The 12,735-nt window shown below is 32.5% G+C and overlaps 1 long non-coding RNA gene across 1 annotated transcript; it reads right to left on the minus strand.

Annotated features, from left to right (window-relative positions):
- Nucleotides 1-670: 670 nt before the first annotated feature.
- LOC130223131 (uncharacterized) lies at nucleotides 671-8,056 on the minus strand. The gene is made up of 3 exons (XR_008836581.1): nucleotides 7,854-8,056; nucleotides 6,137-6,231; nucleotides 671-765 (listed from the first exon to the last, which is right to left on the minus strand). It is a non-coding gene; the product is annotated as an uncharacterized LOC130223131 (long non-coding RNA).
- Nucleotides 8,057-12,735: the final 4,679 nt, after the last annotated feature.

A 12,735-nucleotide genomic window follows, 5' to 3' on the forward strand; every position in this document is an offset into this window, starting at 1 on the left:
AAAATCCAGTCATTCAGTCAAAACAGTAGCACAAGTTTTCTGTCCAGAAAGAACACAGTCAATCATAACTAACAATTCAATTACAAAAATTACATAGCTTATCATATTTCAGTAAAAAAAAAAAAAAAAAGTTGCACACAGACACACACAAACGACTGAATTTTTTTGCAAAAACATAACCTGGCTTTTAGTTTAAATCAGATATCATGTTTGTTTACTTTTTGTGTTGAAATGTACAATTGCATAACATTTCTGGAGATTTTTTTTTTGTTGTAATTTTCAACCTCTGTTACAAACATTTCTGAAAATGGTGGTTATTTGTTTTTGCAAATTAACTTTTTATACACACACTCTTTCTTTCTCTCTTAAAAAAGGGTTCCTTAGTGTTTTAACTCCTAAAAGGGGAACCATTTAGAATCTGCACTGTTCTTTGGGTGGTTGAGGAGCTAGCACAGATATTGGCACAGATATAGGTGGTATGATTACAGCCAAAGAACCGCTTTTAGTTCATCAGTTTTCTCCCATAAACACACAACACAATTAGGCAAATCAAAAGGAAAATAAAAAAGAACTGCTCTACAGTAAGCAGTATGATCTTCAGGACTTGCCTCATGTTCTTGTCCACATCGCACATTATATCGTCTCCTGCATGGACGGAGACAACAGCGCGCCAGATTTGCCTCTTCAGTCTGAAAAGTTTCTGAAGCCTCCACTGCATCCAGGAGGGACATCTGATCATGTGCTGGAGGATCATAGATGCATCACCTCCAGGTCAGAATGAAAAAAAAATTGAAGGAAAAAATCCAATATTTTCAACTCTGTTGCACGAAAAACTATAAACAGAGTGTAAAGCTGTTGCCGGGACATTTTTTTTTTTTTTCATGTTTTCTTTGTCATGATGTGCTTAAGCTTTAAGTATACATCATTTTTGTACTAAGCACTGATTTAAAATATCTAATACTAAATTAAGCATTTTTAGAACATGTTAATTAACTGAATATTGTGTGAAAACAACATGAGTTGTGGTAATTGTTTGGTCACAACAGTTTGATGTTCTGATTGTTTAGCTAAATTTTAAAATAGAAAACTCATTTCCAGCTTTTTTCTAACAATAAAACAAAAGATGGTATGTGCCCAGCCATGTTTCTACAATACATTTTAAACAACCCAATAGCAATGTTTTATATTCAGAAGTGTTAATAAATCCAAAATTGTTTTTCTAATACAACAAATTAATAATTTTGTTATTCTGACCCTTTCTGGAGGAAAAAAAACAATATTTAAACTTTGTTAGAAAAGTTATCAAACCTTAATTAATTAAATCCAAATATTAACATTTTACTCAAGCAGAAACCTCATAAATACAGTAAATCCAGCAAAACTATTAGCTATTTTTGGCATTTATTATCCACCAGTTTAGTCAAAGTCAGCTTTGTCAATTCAACCACATGTACAAGATCAAAATTTGTTACTCTCAACCCCTAGGTGCATAACAGACAATATTAATACTAAAAGTAAAATATTAAACAGAAATTGCAATAAATACGATTACACACATCCAAAATATAAGAAAAAATAAATTGTAAACAATACAGTTACAATTAAGAGCACATGGCACGGTGTGCAAACCAGAGATGTACAGATGCAAAACAATATAATGCCAAACAGTGCAAAAATCTTGTAAATAGAATAAAGTTGCAAATAAAATTAAGTGATGATAATATTTCGTTGCTCAATATTAATTAAATAATTGATTGCTTTGATTTTCTAAATGTTTTGTATGAAATGTTACAGATCTGTATAAAATAAATATTAAATATGATATTAAAAATGATATATTCACTTTAAAAAAATGCAATGGTATACTCTGTACTTTTTATTTTGTCTTCATTCTTACCAAACATTTTTCTGTCTGCCAGACAAATGTCTTTATATTTATTTTATTTTGCAATAGAGGATGGAGATTATTTGCAGAATTGCCTGCCTCTTGTGGTATTGTCCACAAGAGGGCGCTGTGCATGTTAATTTAATTAGTTTAAAACTTTCATTTTTAACTTAGTTTTTTTTTCGATTGCGTACACACTAAAATTAAACTTTTCCCACAATTAGCAAAACCTTACACTCAAGGAGCAAAACACAAGGCTAGATTCGCACAACTGTGAGCTTCACGCTTTTATCTATCTCTCTCTCTCTCTCTCTCTATATATATATAATCTATTACTCTTGAATAAATATGTTTACAGTAGTATAACTATAAATATTAGTCTTCAATAAATATGGAAGGCAATGTCATTGGTAAACAGGAGACGGAATGGGGAATAATTGTTTTGATATTGAAATGTAAACATCATCAGAAAGCTGAATAAACAAGCTTTACATTGTTTAATGATTTGTTGATAAGGCAATATTAAGCTATCAGTACTACAATATTGGGTACTCACTGTATTCCATGATGGAAAGTCGTGTTATCCTGTGACATTTACAGTAAGATGTGTTTAGATTAAACTGGTTGAGGGTGGAGAATGCAGAGGAGGAAAGAGTCCTTTATTCACAGAGGAACAAGAGAAATTTAAACATGGGTTTGGCCAATAATGTGATGTGTTACAGAGAAATTCAGACAAATAATCATGAAATAACATCCTGAACAGTTTTTGTTTGTGCATTATAAAGTATTTAGACTGCTCTGATTTTCATTGTAAAATGCATTCTTAGCATGGATAAATTGAATGGCTTTACAATGTAGAGATAAATCAATATTTTCATCAGTGTGCAGTGCTGGTCTTGTGTTTGCTGTTTGGTGAACACGATATGTTCATGTGCTTAATAGCAATATCTCTGATAAAAATCAAACCCAGATTATGTAATTTTTAGCAGCTTAGAAATGTTACAAGTTATTAATACTGAGGTCAGCAGTGTGTAAATGAAGCAAACAGATTTATCTCGAATGAAGCTTGTGTGTTCTGTGTGGTGTTAAAATTGTGTTTTATTACAGTGTTATAAAGTTTTGAATGAAGTGTTTCATGTTGCGAAAGATCTGATGTGTTGTTTGTGTGTGGATGTGGAAACTGTGTGTAGTGTTTTGACAAAATGAGCCCTAATTTTGAAATTGTGCTTTATTTTTGCTGGGGTACATTTACTTTTTAATACTAAAATATATTTAAAGTTGTGCAGATTTGAGCCAGATACTTGTACTTTTAATTGTTTTAAAATCAAAAATAAAATCGCTCCACATCTGCACTTAAGTAGCATGTTGTTGTTGTCTTTACACCCCGGCATTTTTCTACTCCTTTATAGTAGCCTATTGTTTTTCATTTAAGTTTTTAAATATATTTTAATTATTAACTTTAATCTTTTTTTATTTAATCGAATGTTTATTTGTTATTTCTTAAGATATTTGTGAATTCATTATTTTCTAAGTGTTATTTAGAAATTATTTGTAGCATTTATTTATTTTTCTCTCCAAACATTTCTGCAGATCCCCTAGCACATTGTGGCCCCCTGACTATTAAAGTATGCATCAAAAAAGTGAACAAATATAATCTATAAATGTGTAGTTTTATCACATATTAGTTATTTAAATTCAGTACAAATAAAGTTATTATTTAACTAATAATTATTACAAAATCAGTTTATCAGCTCCCTCTTATGGACAATAAGTGAATGTGAAAACAGCAGGATTAGACACAACTGCTGTCTTCACTTTTACTCATTGTCCACAAGAGGGAACTATTGCCTCCCTCTTGTATTATTGTCCGCAAGATGACGCTGTGCCTGTTATTTCAATTAGTTCAAACCTTTCATTTTTAATTTAAAATCTGATTGAAATCACCTGAAGCAGCTGAAGGAGCTCCACTGCAAGATGAATGTGGAAAGTAACTTCACATGTTCAGGATCAGACACAACTGCTGTTTTCACATTCTTATTGTCCACAAGAGGGTGCTATTGCCTCCCTTATATGGCAATGTCCTCAAGAGGGCGCTGTATCTGTTATTTTAATTAGTTAAAAACTTTAAAACTTAATTCAAAACCTGATTGTAAACACCTGAAGCAGCTGATGAAGCTCTACAGCACAGGTTTGATGAACTTGGTTGATGTGTTTCTAATTCTGGTAAAGCTACTGATTTGCATAAACAGATTGTGTTGTTTACAAGTTTGCATTTAAAATGTAAAGAATTAATAAAGATCTTAATGACCCTCATGATTGTTTGTACAATTCTTGAAGATAACCATTTGCCTTCAGACCAGCAAGTTTTGGGTTTACATCCATCCTTACGTACACTGAAGAACAATTTATATATATACAAGACTGAAAAATCTCGAAAATCGTTGCAAACTCAGTGGCTCATGGAATGATCCTTTGCCTTTGAAAAAGAATGTTTTGCTTTTAAATTCCACATCCACATGTCATGCTACAAACATATATATATATATATCTGAAATGTGTTATGAAGCATCACAAGTTCAGTGGTGCATGCAATGATTAATTGCCTTTAAATCAGAAAACACACCTTGAAGTGTTGCTTTGGGATCAAATCCCACAATCAGGTTAACAAAGAAAACATACAAGATGCAAAAACATGTAATGTGATGCGTAATGTCACAAGTTAAAATACTGGTACTGGCAGGGATTGTAGGTGATCAGCTCTCTCAATACCATGTAGGTATCAGGGAAAGAAAAAAAAAATTAATTAAAGAATAAAATGTGCCTGTGGAAACGTTCTGATGCAAAGGCAAACACAAAAATGTGAAGGTGTCACTAAGCTTGTGACTGTTTGATTAATCTTCTAGATTCTAGCTCAGTGGCGTAGAATTTAATCATTTGCCTATAAATCAGAAAGCTCTGGGATCAATCCCACCATGGCAGGTTTTCTTTCCTATAACGCGTTAACAATGAAAACATACAAGAGGCAAAAAAAAACTTCAAGGCGTTGCAAGCTCAGTGGTGCGGAAGTTAATTGTTTGCCTTTTAATCAGAAAGCTTTTCGAAGGGATTCGAGTTTTGGAATTGAATCCCACAGTCGCAGGTTTTCCTTACCTATAACATAACCTGTTAAAATGAAAAATGCAAAAACACAACTCAGAGCTTCACTAGCTCAGTGGTGCAGAAGATAATTGTTTGACTTTTAATCAGAAACTTTGGTTCGAATCCCACAGTCGCAGGTTTTGCTTACCAATAATATAACATGTTGAACAATGAAAACATACAAAATGCAAAAACACAACACAAGGTGTCACTAGCTCAGTGGCGTAGAAGTTAATCGTTTGCCTTTTAATCAGAAAGTTTTTCGAGGGGATTAGAGTTTTGGAATTGAATCCCACAGTCGCAGGTTTTCCTTACCTATAACATAACCTGTTAAAAAGCAAAACACAAAAACACAACTCAGAGCTTCACTGGCTCAGTGGTGCAGAAGATAATTGTTTGCCTTTAAATCAGAAACTTTTTGGATCGAATCCCACAGTCGCAGGTTTTCCTTAACAATAATAGAACATGTTTTCAATGAGAACATACAAAATGCAAAAACACTAATGAACATGTCTCTAGCTCAGTGGAGTAGCAGATAATCGTTTACCTTTGGATCAGGAAGTTTTAGGATCAAATCCCACAGTCGCTGGTTTTCCTTAGCAGCATTAGCAGAAATATACACAACATAACACAAAGCACTAACAAAACCACACAACAGACTCAGTGTCTCACTTGGTAAAGCACTAGGCTTTCATCACGGAGACCTGGGTTCAAATCCAATCTAACATTAACTGCATTGTGGAGCCGTTGATATGTTAAATATAAGTTCTAGCACATCTATAGGTATGTGACTGTGGCTCAGTGGTAGAGCATTGCCTCAAGGGTTAAGAGGTCGCTGGTTCAATCCCAGCCAGATCACTGCGATATGTGTGAGTGTCGGCGTGAATGAAGGGGGAGGATGGAGCGTTCCTCCCCTGACCTACGGGGCCATGTACAGCAGGGGTTATGCTACTTTTTACTAAAAAAAATAAATTAGCTCTATAAAAAAGGGGTCCCCGTCCCTTCTCTCCCCGTTTCGGTTACCATCACTTCCTTTCTGGAGGGGTTGACCCTCCAGAAAGGAAGTGATGGTAACCGATAGCACAAAACACAAAAAAGAGCGAGAGGTCTTACCTGTCCACAGCTGATGTCCATCACTGCAATGAAGATCAATCCAAACGATCCAGAGCTCTCCGTCTGTTGACTATTTTCCAAACACATGCCTCATTCTGTAGAGAGAAACAGAAATAAACACAGACATTACACATGTAAATTAAAAAAACACCACAATTTAAGACCTTGGTTAAACAGTTGTGATTATAAGAAGATTAGTATTGAGGTACTAATATAATTTAATACAGTTTTTGGTGTAAATAAGCCTCCAGAAGTCACTGAAAATCAATGCCCCTTTTTAAACTTAAAATACAGGTACATACAAAGTCCATTAGTGCTTGCCCACTTTTTTAATGATGTTTGATTAAGATGTTTTAAGCTTTAAATAAAAGCATCTGCTGAAAAATTAATAACACCTTAGAGAGAATCGAACCCACTCCACTTGTATCACTAGACCACACGCCCTACTGATTGAGCTACACAAACACACTGGACAACCAACGGATCTTTAAGCTGATCCCAGCTACCTCAAGAGGTAAATAGAAATGATAGAACTTGCAAAAAGGTATATCAGGGAACAAAAAAGCTAAATATCAAACTGTGTATCAATGTCCCTACTGAAAGACAAAATAATAAAATGTAGCTATGGATTAAATCTTTAGAAGTTTGACAATATTTAAGTATTTTTAGAGTGTAAAAACACAAAGTCAAAACATGCTGGGACTAGATCTCAAGTGTACTGAAACAACTCCACTCTGCACAACAGGACACTTCACTTGAAATGTTGAAAACTCAATATTTCTTAATAGAGACACATTTCATGGTACTTAAATACAACTGACCACAATTTAATTCATCCAAACAATGAAAATTGTGTCATCATTTACTCATCCTACACCTGTTGAACAATCCCTTTAAGTTAAAGTTTATGAATAAATCCAGAAAGCTTAATAAAATAAAAAAGCTGAAGAAATAAGCTTCATATCAATGTATGTTTCATTAGAATGGGACAATTTTTGACCGAGACACAATTATTTGATTATCTACAATCTGAGCCTTAAAGGTGCTTAGCAATGCATATTACTAATAAAAAATAGCCAAATAGCCATAACCCATGCAATTTAAGTGGTCCAGGGTAACATTATAGTTCAGTAATGCTGTATTAACAATAAACCTTTTATTTTATTTATTTATGTTGATCTTTTTCTCAGTCTACTTCTGATGGCACAACCTACAACTACACGTTTAAACAACAACCTATTCAAACAATGAATATAAACAACAGCAACAACAACAAAACCTTTCTTCCCTCAGCTTGAATGTCAACAAAAATAAATATTTGAGCTTGAATATTTACTCAGTTTTGATCTAGAGAAGACCCCAAGTGAAATCAACACCACAACAAATATGTAAATAAGCCATATGCAATTAAAAGAGCATTATTAACAACTTTAGGACTACAACAACATATAACACAACATTCTTGCTTTGCAATACCAGTATCAGAAGCCGAATAACTGATTGTTAGTGAGTTCACCAATACAACAGAATGTAAACAAAGTCTAAAACCCTTCACACTGCCTACAATTATGCTTAACTGACAAATATAAAGCAGTCCTTTTAAAATAACAAGGTTTTAGAGTAAAGACACCATCAAAACGCTGACCTTCAGGTAAAACAACAACAGTGACTGAAGGAGCACCCTACAAAAGCAATAAGAATGAAAACAAACACTTACCGGTGAGTCGTTTGACACTCCAGACTCTCTTTATCACATTGTGCATCCTTATTACGTGTTGATAAGCTGGAAACGTGTTGTTTATTGTTTTTAAACCATTGTAAGTGAGCTGTCATCTGCAGCATCTGTGTGTAAAACGGTCTAGACATGTTTTCCTGTTTTCCCAACAGAATGTTGTCATTCAGAAGCTCTGAACGTGACTTCGGTTACGCCACCTAGAGGAGCGGAGGAAAACTGCGTTCAGTGACTAGTCTCTCGTGTTACCCGCAGGTGAAGAGATCTGAGATTTTAGCGTCGTGTATTCTTACTAAAACAACGCTGATTTTATCAACGCCATATCTACAAGCAACATGTATCTATCAGTTTCTGGAAATGAAACATTAAATCTCGATTGTTGTGGTAAGACTGATTAAACATTGTGTTGAACAGGAAAGCACATGGTCAACAAACAAACACACACACAGCAGAGAACAAACGGTTGTGTTTTTGAGTCAGTTATTGTAGATGTTTTTGTTTTATTTCGTTGAATGGATGTGTTCAAAACAGTTTTGTGCTGTTTATATGTATTTTGCATTTGTATTTGCAGAGTTTTATAGTAAAACTTGAATGGCAATATGGAGGACAGATTTGGACGAATCTTCGTTGCATCAAAATGGCTGCAAGTATACATCTATTAGCTAAATATTTATGTAACATCTCTTTAAAATGATGTTTAATGGAATTTCTGTTATTAATAAAAAGGCAGATGCTGGAGGTCAGATGGGTTCATTTTCTTCCCCTTGTGGAGCATCTGGATACAGAATCAGGTAATAGTTTTTTGAATTATTCACAAATGATGCATCATGCTTTTTATGTACTGTATTCATTTATATTGTGCACTATAAAGAGAAACATTTGATTTTGAGATGCATTTTAAACTAATAACTAATATGTTTTTTCACCACTTTAATTAAACTGTGTTTATTGTGATTCCAGGATCTGAATTGTTTTCTCTTTTCAGTTTTCTTCATCTGATGTAGCGTCGTTTAAAATGTTGTCTAATGGCTTTTTTATCAACATTTATAGAGGTCAGATGCAGGATATCAGATGGATTCATCGTCTCCCCCTGTGGAGAATCTGGATGCTGAATGGTTACATTTATTCCTTAGATATATTTTTTTAATTATACGTCATGCTTTCACATTTACTGCATTCATTTATATTGTGTAGGATAAAAATAGTAAAATTATTTTATTTAAAATTCTTAATTTGTAGTTAAATGTTCATTCACTTGATTTGAATGGCCTTCATCATGCGATTCCAGCATCTGAAATGTTTTTCAGTTTTCTCCATCTGATGTAACATTGATTAAATTGTTGTTAAATTGGTCAAAAAATGTTGCGAATGTAATTTAAATAAGTCTGTTAATTCACAAAATGGTTGCCATTGTGTGATTCAAAAACCGGAAATCTATTCTTGTTTTTCAGTTTCTCCATCTGATGTGACATCTTTTTAAAACGTTGTCTTGTGTTTTCTTTATTAACATTTCTAAAAGGAAAATGCTGGAGGTCATTTGATTAGTCCATTGTCTCCACCTTGTGGAGCAACCTGGATACAGAATCAGCAGTTAAAGGATACATTTAACCCTTCATATTGGTTTTTAAATTATTGTTTAAAAGTATGCGTCATAATTTTTCATTTACGGCATTCGTTTATATTGTGCTGGATAAAGAGAAACATTATTTTAAATACATAATACTAATTAAACTAATAGTTAAATCTTTAATCACTTTAATGAAATGGTCTTCATCATATGATTCCATATTTCTTTCTTTCTTTCAGTTTTCTCCATCTTTTGTAATCTCTTAAAAATGTTTTTAAATGGCTTTTTTATTAACATTTGTAATAGGAAAATGCTGGAGGTCAGATTGGTTTGTTTGTCTCTCCTCAAAGCATCTGGATACAGAATCAGCAGGTAATGGTTACATTTAACACTCAGGTTGGTTGCTAAATTATTCTTTAGTTTTAATTTTCTTTGCAGGACAAAGAGAAACATTATTTTATTTTGAAATACTTAAAATCAACAGTTAAATAAATCGGTTCTTTTACTTTATTTAAATGTTCGTCATCGTGTGTTTCAAAAACATGAAATCTTTTCTTGTATTTCAGTATTCTCCATCTGATGTAACATCTTTTTAAAATGTTGTCTAATGTTATTTTTATTAACATTTATAAAAGGCAGATGCTGGAGGTCAGATGAGTTCATTTGTCTCTTCTTGAGGAGCATCTGGATACAGAATCAGCAGGTAAAGAATACATTTAACACTCAGGCTGTTTTTAAAATTATTATTTAAAAGTATACGTCATACTTTTCATTTACAGCATTAATTTCTATTGTGCAGGATAAAGAGAGATTATTTTATTTTGAAATACTTAAAACTGTTAATTAAATAAATACAGGGTATTTAAATAAACACAGGTTATGGAATTTCTGGAATATTCATATTTTAATAATTTGAATATTCTTTTGGCTGAGTCATGGAATATCAGGGCTTTTTGTTTGTCGCTTTAAATTTTAGTTAATATTTATCAAAATCAAATTTTATATTAACCTTATTTTTTATATCTTGACTGTTTATGCCTATGTTCGCAGTTAGGCTGTTTTTTCAGCTCCATTTTATTCCTTTCACTCTCGTCAACTGGAAAACACTGTAGGCCACAAATGCGATCACCAGACTGTACCTGTTAATTAAGGCTAACATCCCAGGATAATATACATTTCTAAAGCTTTGACTTTAAAAACACCACTTCAGAGATTTGGTTTTAAAAAGTGATGGCAGAAAAGCTAAATGTAAAGTTTGTAAAACTATTAAAACTGGTAAATATGGACAAGGGAGCACTTCAAAGCCACACACACAGTAATACATTACCCATTGCTGTTCTCATAGTGGCTTTTAAAGTCATGCAACATTATATTCGAGCTAAAATCATTTTAATTGTTTTATTTTAACAACATATTTTAATGCTATATCATTAATATGCAAGCACATAAGTGGCCTGGTTTTCTGTTTTAGTTGTCATGAAAATTCAGCTTTTTAGTCAGGGAATATACCTAAAGTTTTAATCTGTCACTTTTGTCCACTTTCAACTACTTTCCTGATTTATTTGGAGGGTAGGACAATAGTCTAATTAATAATAGTGTATACACTTAAATAAGTGTTGTTTTCAATCTAATATAGCAAAATAAGCTGAAGAAATATCAATAAATAATTGCAAATGGAGACAAACAAAAACAGAGAGCAGCAGTTTGGTTTCTGATCTGATGGTCACAAAACAACACTAAACACCAGTGGTTTTGTATAGGAAACAGCACTAATAAGAATATTTGTTTCCTGCTTCAGTTCAAAGTTATCTGTAATTTGACTGTACCTTTTAAAATGTTGTATTCAATAGGGTATATGCAGAGCTAGTGTTTCTTCCCATACTGATAAACTTCTAGTGAACGGTTAATGTGACTTTTTCATTTTATTCGACTCCTTTATCAGCATCGATGTTGTAATGTAATTAAAACACAATCAGTTAAATAGACTTTGGCATTCATTTAATTGCTCAAGTGTAAAACAAGACAAAAAGCCGTTTACTTGCACGTGCCCGTCAGAATCGGCAGGCTAGTGCAGAAGCTCCATTGAATATAGTGGGATAAAATAAATGTTAATAGTTTAAATACATGGCAGGGAAAACCGTAATTTAATGCAGTGCTTTTTGTACAATCTGAGACCTGGAAGCTCAAACCTGCTCGGCAACTGGATTATTTCATATAAACAGGATTAGATTGTGTCATTTCAGGCAAAGGTGACAGGTGAAAGTATGCTGACATTATCTTACAATAGTAACCTATAGGTTGTATGTATGTATATGTATACGTGTATATACATGTATATGTATACGTGTATATGTATGTATATATATATATATATATATATATGTATATATATATATATATATATATATATATATATATATATATATATATATATATATATATATATATATATAATCAAGATTTAACAGACCCCAGCTTCTTCAGAACTACAAGGCAAACATTGCAATTTAATAAATGTTAAACCATAAACTAGCTGTTCAGAGGTATTGATCACTCAAATGATATGCCACAGACCCCAAATATTATTTTTCAGTGAGGGACCACATCCTAAAATGTTTAATTTGTACTGTGAAAAAGTTTTATGAAATAATAAATAAATTTTATGTAATAATTTAATTCATATAATGTAATATTTTACTTGATTACTGTACTTAAGTATTATTTTAGAGGATTTACACTCGGTTACAGTTCAGGCTGACAAATTTTGACTTCATTTCTGAAGAAAAAGTGCTTTTACTTGATACAGTTTAATTCAAACTTAAGTACTAGTTACATTGTATGCTTTTTTTCTTCCACCTCATGCACATTAAAAGTGGTAAATAGACAGTCAAATATGCATGAACCAATGCTTCTCAGTTTCTCTGAATTATGGTTTTTATAGTTCTGTGTTTGAGTAAAAGTACTAATGGGATTTATTCTTAGTTTTTCTCAATTGCTAAAAAGCATTTCCCAATACTGTAAGTACGTTTTCTAAACTCTGAACACAGCAACACAGCTGCATCACACAGTTAGCCAAATAGTACACTTTCTGTCCAAAACCATATTTTGTTAAAGTCTACATTAAAATTTTATTTACTTATTTTTACTAACTCTATCAAAACACAGTGAACTCGATTCAAAATCCAGTCATTCAGTCAAAACAGTAGCACAAGTTTTCTGTCCAGAAAGAACACAGTCAATCATAACTAACAATTCTATTACAAAAATTACATAGCTTATCATATTTCAGTAAAAAAAAAA

Source organism: Danio aesculapii, chromosome 4 (assembly GCF_903798145.1).
Source record: "Danio aesculapii chromosome 4, fDanAes4.1, whole genome shotgun sequence".
In the NCBI taxonomy this organism is placed as follows: Eukaryota; Metazoa; Chordata; class Actinopteri; order Cypriniformes; family Danionidae; genus Danio; species Danio aesculapii.